A 9,416-nucleotide genomic window follows, 5' to 3' on the forward strand; every position below is an offset into this window, starting at 1 on the left:
AATATAATTGCTCCAATCTTTAACTATGATCTTTCCACATTGAATTCTGCTTCTAACGTCATATTAGAAGGGAATTGGGTATATCAAAGCTAATAGATTTAAATGGACTTTAATCCCATCCCAATTACCGACTTCTTTACTAAGTCTCTAGCTAACCCCTTCGTCAAGTGGTCAGCTAAGTTTTGTTGCGACCGAACAAACTCTATAGATATCACCCCATTCATGATTAATTCTCTAATCATACTATGTCTGACACCCAAATGTCTAGACTTTCCATTGTATATTTGACTATAAGCTTTAGCCAATGTGGCAGTACTATCACAACTGATAGAAATTGGTGATATCGGTTTAGGCCATATCGGAATCTCGTATACCAAGTTCCTTAGCCATTCTGCTTCTTTACCAGCAGCAGCTAATGCTATAAACTCAGATTCCATTGTGGAACTAGTTATACATGTTTGCTTCTTGGAAGCCCATGAGATAGCACCTCCCCCAAGCAAGAACACCCATCCACTTGTAGAGGATGAATCTTCAGCATTATTTATCCAACTAGCATCCGAATAACCCTCTAACACCGAAGGAAATCCCATATATGACAATCCATAATTCATTGTACCCTTCAAGTACTTGAATACCCTAGTTATCGCATGCCAATGATGCCGGCTAGGATTACTCGTAAATCTGCTCAACTTTCCAACCGCATAAGCAATATCCGGTCGAGTGCTAATCATAGCATACATCAAAGAGCCTATAGCTCTTGAATATTCGAGTTGATCTACAGGTTTACCTGTATTTGGCATAAGTTTTTCTCCCGGATCCATTGGAGTACTTACTGGAGAACAGCTTTCACAATTGAACTTCTTGAGCATTTTCTCAATGTAATGAGATTGCGTAATTACAATCCCTTTATTTTCCCGTTTAATCTTAATTCCTAGAATAACGTCCGCTTCTCCCATATCTTTCATGGAGAACTTTGATGACAAGAAATTCTTTGTCATATCAATTTGATTTTGGTCGGTGCCAAAGATCAACATGTCATCAACATATAAGCAAATGAAAACTCCTTTACCGGATGTATCAAATTTGCTATATACACATTTGTCAGCTTGGTTTAGAATGAAACCATTGGACAAAACAACCTCATCAAACTTTTGATGCCACTGCTTCGGAGCTTGTTTTAGCCCATATAATGACTTAATTAGTTTACACACTTTATGTTCATTACCAGGCATTACAAAACCTTCAGGTTGCTTCATATACACTTCTTCTTCCAAATGACCATTCAGAAATGCTGTTTTGACATCCATTTGGTGAATCACTAGATTATGAATAGTCGCCAAGGCAATCAACAATCTAATAGTAGTGATACGGGCAACAGGAGCATAGGTATCGAAATAATCAATCCCTTCCTTTTGTCTGAAGCCTTGGATAACTAGTCTAGCTTTAAACTTGTCAATTGTACCATCGACTTTCATCTTCTTTTTGAAGATCCATTTGCAACCCAATGGTTTGCAACCTGGTGGTAAATCAGATAGTATCCAAGTATTATTTTCCATGATAGAGCCAATCTCTTCATCAATTGCTTCTTTCCAAAAAGCAGAATCTCGAGACTTGATAGCTTCATCATACGTTCTTGGATCCTCTTCAATACTATAGCAATAATAATATTGAGTGTCAATCTGATCCTTTGATCCCTCAACTAAATATAGTTGGAAATCAGATCCATAAGATTTAGTTTTTCTAGCTCTTTTGCTCCTACGGGGTTCAAGTGCTTGACTTGGCACATCATTTGAATGATCATCTCTTAGAGATTCATCTGAAATAGGTATAGAGTCCTTTGGTCTAGGTACAGAGGAGAAACAGTTCTCATCAAATATGGCATCTCTCGATTCTATAATTGTGTTAATAGAGATCGAGTCATTAGGCTCTATAACATAGAACCTATAGGCCTTGGAGTGCTCGGCATATCCAACAAAGATGCAAGCTACACCCTTTTCACCCAAAGTTTTCCTTTTTGGGTCCGGGAGTCTAACCACGGCCCTGCAACCCCAAACACGTAGAAATGTCAGGTTGGGTCGTTTCTTATACCAAAGTTCATATGGGGTAGTTTTGTTCCTTTTATTGGGAACTCTATTTAACAAATAGCATGCCGTTAACATGGCTTCTCCCCAAAATCCTTCACTCAGACCAGAGTAAGATAACATGGCATTCACCATTTCTTTTAGCACTCTATTTTTCCTTTCAGCCACACCATTTTGTTGAGGTGTGTAAGGAGCCGTAGTCTCATGAATGATTCCTACGGATTGGAAAAACACAGGATCATAATATTCACCACCTCTATCTGTGCGTAATGTTTTAATCAACACATTCCGTTGCACTTCAACTTCAGTTTTATAAATTTTGAATTTATCTAAGGCTTCGTCCTTAGCGTGCAACAAATAGACATAGCAGAATCTAGATGTGTCATCTATGAAAGTGACAAAATATTTTTTATGCCCTAATGATGGAGTAGCATGTAAATCACATAAATCACTATGTATCAACTCAAGAATGACAGATTTCCTTGTTATACTTTTAAATGGTTGCCTAGTTATCTTAGTTAACATGCAAGTTTTACACTTTTCTACATTTTTATCAAGATTAGGAATTAATTTATCTTTAGACATTTCATGCATTCTTTTATAATGTACATGTCCTAGACGAGCATGCCATAACGAAGAATTGATAATATTCGAAGAGGACATAAATACAGAACCAGAATCATTAGGAACTCCATTCAAATTCATCATAAACATACCATTATTATAATATCCAAATCCTACAAACACACCAGACTTTGATAATACATATTTATCTGATTCACACACTTGCTTGTATCCAAGCTTATTTAATACAGGGCCAGAAATTAAATTCTTTCGTAATTTAGGAACATACAAAACATTAAACAAAGTAATAGTTTTTCCGGAACTGAATTCTAACACCACGTTTCCTTTGCCTTCAACGGGAGCGAAGTGATCATCTCCCATGTAGAGGACAGAACCATCTTCCACTGGAACAAAAGTCTTGAACCAGAAACGATCCTTGCAAACATGTGTAGTGGCGCCAGAATCAATCCACCATGCGGTAGCATCATCCTGCACATAGAATGCTTCAGAATTTAGTGAAACAGAATGTTTAATTAAACTATTCAAATCACGAATTGATTTCTGACCTTGGTTTTCGGATTGGTCCTTAGACCCCTTTCCTGAACCACTTGCATTCGCGTTATCGTGCTTTTTAACGAAGCGACAATCCCTCTTGAAGTGGCCTGTTTTACCACACTTCCAGCATTCTAATTTCGGTTTCTTGTTAGCACCGAAACTGCCCTTATTGTCCTTGAAAGCACGCTTCTTTCCTTTGTTTTTGTTGTTACCGTTCCTACCACCCTCTTCGATCATATTAACCGAGGGTCCAGCAATTTCTTTGCCTTTTCCTTTGTTATCCTCCTGCGCTCTTAGAGATTCTTCTATGCGCAAGTGACTTCCAAGTTGGATCAAAGACAGTTCGTCTTTTCCATGTTTCAGATTGTGTTTGAAATCTTTCCACGAAGGAGGCAACTTGTCTATGATGCTTGAGACAGATATTGTTTCATCCATATTTAATCCGTGTAGTGTGAACTGTCCAAGGATTCGGAGGAGTTCATTGAATTGTTCCATGACAGACCTTGATTCAACCATTTTGTAGTTGTTGAAATCAGTCACCAGAAACTTTTTACTGGATGAGTCCTCTGCCATGTACTTGGATTCGAGACAATCCCACAATTCCTTTGCAGATTCTATGTTTTGGTAAATATCAAATAAGGGATCAGACATACCGTTAAGAATGTGCCCTCTGCATATGTAGTCGTTGTTCTCCCAATTTGATCTGCGTCTCAGATTTTCAACTGTGTCATCTTCCCGAATTTCTGGAATCGGTGTAGATAGGACATGCACCACCTTCAACGTTGTCAACATGAAATGCATCTTCTTCTGCCAACGCCTGAAATCTTGTCCTTGAAACTTGTCCAATTTTCCGAAATTTCTAGTCATCTCCTTGACGGTGTTTCCTCCAGCCATGATTATCAGATGAATACTTTGTTCGTTTGTTAGATAATTAATTGATAATCCTGGATAATCTTCGAAGAATCGTGTTCGTTCACTTTCCGAACAAAGTATTTCGACCCTATTTATGCCTGGGTTCACGAAATCTTTGTGGGGATAATTCTTGAAGAAAGAATGTTTCTGGCAAAAGAAAGATTCTGGAACGTAGAATGGTTTTTGTGTGTAACCCTAAACCGAGGCCAGATTTCCCCCTTTTATAGGAGAACGAAAACTGAAAACGGAAAGTCATACCTTTTCAAGGCACCCCGCCCGCTGACCTGGCAACGGGACCCCAGCCAGGGGCTCTGCCCCTTGGACCCCGGCAGGGCGCTGCCCCGCACCCCGCCAGGGGCTTCGCCCCTTGGAACCCCAGCGGGGCGCTGCCCCGCACCCCGCCAGGGGCTACGCCCCTTGGAACCCCGTTTTCAATTACTTGCAGTCAATTACACGTTGGCTCTACGAGCGTGCACTCCGCACTACTCCTAACTCGTTTCCAAGCTTTAACGCATAATTGCATCGGCCTATAGTAAATCTCATTACTACTAAAATCATGGGTGATACTAAAATCACCAACACTCAAGTGCTTCTCAATCTCTCAAATGCTTTACATATGAATCATACAAGCCCAAAATGTTAGACGTATTCCCCAACCCCTTTAGATACCCATAGTTTTCCCTTAACCCTTATCTCCCTAAGTTTTCCCTTATTAAGATTGTCACCTCTTTTCTTCATCTTTAGTTGTAAAGTTCAGAAGGTTGTAACGACAAGAATAATATAAATACATATTTATAACTGTAGAAACCCAACATATCTAAAACAAACCCAAACAGACAACCCGTTAACAAACGGATCTACGAACCCAAACAACAAAGTTCAATAAACCCTGTTGCTCTCTTCTAATTTAACATCTATTGAATACTTTTTTATTTATCAAATTCGAGCATCGCTTGAACCTCGATCTAGTCACTTGCATCCACTTACACCCAACCACCTTTTTCTGCTCTATGTTAGACGAGGACAACGATCTAGAAGGGGGGGGGGGGGGGGGGGGGAGGGTTGAATTCATCGACAAGTAAAAAATTTCTTATTAAAAATTCTGTTTTGAAAAATGTTTTTCTATGACAAGCATAAATGAATTTGGGTCGACTATCGTATATCCGAACCGTTATTGGTAGGATCGGATATGCGTACAAACTATAATATAAAATATGCTAAAAATGAGAAACACCAACCAACAATTTCAATATAGTTTGTTTGAATATAAACCACACTTAAGATAAATGATTTCCAATGTGAAGTAAAAATAAGTTTGACAAAGGAATTTTGTCGAACACTTGGTGTGCAGTAAATTTATCGAACACTTGATGTGCAATACACCAAGCTTGATTCTCTTTGTGTTGAAGTTACAACAAATCAATTGCAATGGTTTTACACAAACAATTTTAAACACTTCAACACAACCAAAATTTTCAACAATTCAAATTACACACTAAGTGTGATCAAAATCTAAAAGGAAAATTGTGTGTGTGTGTGTGTGTGTGTGTGTATGTGTGTGTGTGTGTGTGAGAGAGAGAGAGAGAGATAGAGAGATAGATAGATAGATAGAGAGAGAGAGAGAGAGAGAGAGAGAACACCAATATTTGTTTAGGCAGTTCCCCAATTGTCCTCACTATTGGTACGTCTGCCCTTAATTTGAAATCGAATTGAGATATTGTAATTAAACTTTGCAATATCAGTTTACAAGAGAAGTAGTAGAAATGTGATAACATGAAATAATATCACATTTTTGGACTCGATTTAATTAAATTGTATTATTATTTGTTTCGATTTATTTCATTTTATTCGATACTACTTGGTATTTTGCTTTCTATTTATCTCAGGTAGTTTATTTGAAGCACAAGTGAAAAAGGAAGAAAAGGAGGTGCAAAAAGAAATGAAAAGAAGCAAATTCCACCAAGCCAAAGCCCAACCCAAAAGCACAGGCGCTGCGCCTGTGACGAGCACCACACAAGGTGAGACGGGCGTCACGCCCTGCTGCCTTGTGTTACGAACGTAACACATGGTGTGACGGACGTCACACCATTCTCCTATATTTTTGGCTTCAGAAGCGCAACAGAGGCACGTTGAAGCCTATTGTTACGCTTGACTATTGGAACGTGAGGATTTTTACACGGAAAGCCTTTGGAAACCGTTACAAAAAGTGAGCAATATAAATAGTGGCTTTTGGAAACCCTGCAGCTCTCTCTCGGCCGTCTCTCTGCTCCGTTCAATTTTTCTCTTCCAGCCGTGCAAGCATACCATTACCTTTTTACAGTTTTTGCTTTATTTGCAATTTTTTTTATTTTCTTTTCCAGTTAATCTTTCAGCACTTAATTAATTTTTCACACAATAGTTTCTACACCGGAAATCATTGTGTACCTTTTACTAGATCTAACCTTACGTTAGATCCTAGATTTTTATTCCTTCACTTTTTATTTTCCTGTCCGATTGAAGAATTCAAGAACAAATCCAACCGGTCTGTGGTGGAGTGTTCAAGACTGCTATTAATTACTCAGGTTCTTTAATTATTGTTTGAATTTATATATGCCCTGCTTTATTGTTTATTTATATTATTTGCCTGAGATGGATTTATTCAAGCATTGTTTAGGTCTGTTTAACATGTCCGGCTAATTTATTTAGGTATCGGTATGTAAAGTAAGTGGAATGAAGGAATCAAAACTAAGTTGGTTAAATTACGTTTAAAAATAAAGTCACTCTTTTTATGGTCTCAATTTACAGGTTTAATAACAAAGTTTTTGTACGAGAGTAAAAGACATAAAGAAGTTAAATTCAATAGAACGAGAGATTGAGTTTTTAACTGGACATAGTAAATTGAGCATTAATTCTAAATCAGGGCGAAAGCAATTTTTAGAGTTAATTAAATTCTAATCTTTTTCAAAAAGTATTTTTAAAAGTTAAATGTGAGGACGAGAGTTAAGCATTTGAATTTAATTATATAATCTAAGTCAACAGAGCGAAAGTTTGAGACGAGGGTGTTTAAACGATTAGTGTTTTCTTAAAAAGAGTTTCTATAGATTCTGTTGTTTTCAAAAAGTGATTTTGGACTTAACCAATAAGTGACAACTGCGTTAATATAAAGTCATAGTCTATTCAACAGAGCGAGAGTTTGAGAAAAGACTTTTAATCAATAGTATTTACTGAAAAGATTTATTTTAGAAAACCAAGAAACCAACGAAGATTTGATTCCCTAATTACGACGAACTACATACCGATATCCGCTTAATTGATATTTAATCTAGATCTTATTTTAGTTTTAACTTTTCCCCCGAACAATCAAAGTATCATCCGCCTTAGCTTTACGAAGTAACCTTAAAAAACGGTATATCGATTCATAAGTCCCTGTGGGATCGATATCTTTTAAAACTACGCGATAGAACTGTGCACTTGCAGTTTGTACCCCAAATTCGACTCATAAAGTCGCGATCAAGTTTTTGGCGCCGTTGCCGGGGACTTTTATTTAGTCGATATCGTAACTCTTCTGTTACGCTGTAGAGACTAAGGCTTATTTTTATTTTTATTTCTTTCGTTGATTTGTATGCCACACACTCGCTCACAAGGCGAACCGTTCTACTTACGAATCAACGACATCGAACTATATCTCCGAGTCTTACAACGAATTCGGGAATATCGTGTTGCAAACAATCTCCCTCCAATCGAAATTCCTGATCTCAAAAATCTTCTTCCTTCGCCGATACCCGAGATGGCAGAACCAGCTCGTGCTCTTCGAGATTACGCCGCTCCATCGCAAGATGAGCTGCATTCGAGTATTGCTCCACCCGCAATCGAAGCAAACAACTTCGAACTTAAACCTTCACTGTTGCAGGCAGTGCAACAGAACCAATTCTCTGGAAATCCTACCGAGGATCCAAACCTTCATTTATCCGTATTTGTCCAATACGCTGATACTGTTAAAGCTAATGGTGTCACTTCATAGGCAATTCGACTTCGTCTCTTTCCTTTCTCGTTAAGAGATAGCGCTAGAAGATGGCTTCAGTCTCTTCCTTCCAACTCAGTCACCACATGGAACGAGTTGAAGAAAGTCTTCCTTGCCCGATATTTTCCGTCGAGCAAAACAACTATGTTAAGAGCCCAGATAAATGGATTTAAACAGAAAGATAACGAGTCTCTTTTCGAAGCATGGGAAAGATACAAAGACATGATGAGACTTTGTCCACACCATGGTTTAGAGGACTGGTTAGTGATTCATACCTTCTATAATGGTCTCTTGTACAACACGAGGTTAACAATAGACGCCGCCGCAGGTGGTGCACTTATGAACAAACCTTACGCTGATGCTTATCAACTTATCAAGAGCATGGCCCAAAACCACTATCAGTGGGGAAGCGAAAGAACAATGGTAGAAAAACCTCAGGCGAAAAGTGGCATGTACGAGATAAGTAACCTTGATCATGTTAATGCAAAAGTGGAAGCTTTGGCCCAGAAAATTGAAAGTTTAAATGTATTACCTCCAGCCACCGTGGTTGCCATAACTCAGAATTGCGAAGTCTGTGGAATCCAAGGTCACACTCCTGCAGATTGTTAGCTCCTAACAGGAATCCAAGCAGAGCAAGTGAATTATGCTCAAGGAAATCCCTACTCGCATACCTATAACTCCAACTGGAAGAATCATCCTAATTTTTCATATAAGAGTAATAATGCCTTATACGCGCCTGGACAAGCTCCAAATCAAGCCCCAGCTATACCTCCTGGATATCAAAAGCCGATCCCATCTGCACCTAACAATAACGTTCCTAGGAAATCCAACTTGGAAATCATGATGGAGAACTTCATAGCTTCTCAACAGCAAACCAATAAAGATTTCTTAAACCAGAATGTACACACTGGCGAACAAATTAAACAACTAGCAAGTAAAGTAGATGCCCTGGCTACCCATAACAAGATGCTGGAAACGCAAATATCACAAGTAGCTCAACAACAAGCGCCTACTTCTGCCCCAACTGGTACATTTCCTGGACAGCCCCAACCTAACCCGAGAAGCCACGCTCATGCAATCATACTAAGAAGTGGAACGGAAGTGGAAGGACCGTCTGATCCAAGAACTGAAAACCAAAACTCTAAAAAGTCAACTGAGGAAGAAAATAAACCTAAGGAAAAGGAAGAGAGTAATAAGGAAACCGTAGAAAAGAAAGAACCTTATGTACCTCCACCGCCTTATAAACCACCTATCCCTTACCCTCAAAGGCTTATTAAAACCAAAGATGCGGGCCAATTTAAAAA

The 9,416-nt window shown here is 38.6% G+C and overlaps 1 non-coding gene across 1 annotated transcript; it reads right to left on the reverse strand.

The window, feature by feature from the left end:
- Nucleotides 1–8,256: 8,256 nt before the first annotated feature.
- On the reverse strand, nucleotides 8,257–8,363 carry LOC127077943 (small nucleolar RNA R71). The gene has a single exon (XR_007787702.1). It is a non-coding gene; the product is annotated as a small nucleolar RNA R71 (small nucleolar RNA).
- Nucleotides 8,364–9,416: the final 1,053 nt, after the last annotated feature.

Source organism: Lathyrus oleraceus, chromosome 4, assembly GCF_024323335.1.
Source record: "Lathyrus oleraceus cultivar Zhongwan6 chromosome 4, CAAS_Psat_ZW6_1.0, whole genome shotgun sequence".
In the NCBI taxonomy this organism is placed as follows: Eukaryota; Viridiplantae; Streptophyta; class Magnoliopsida; order Fabales; family Fabaceae; genus Lathyrus; species Lathyrus oleraceus.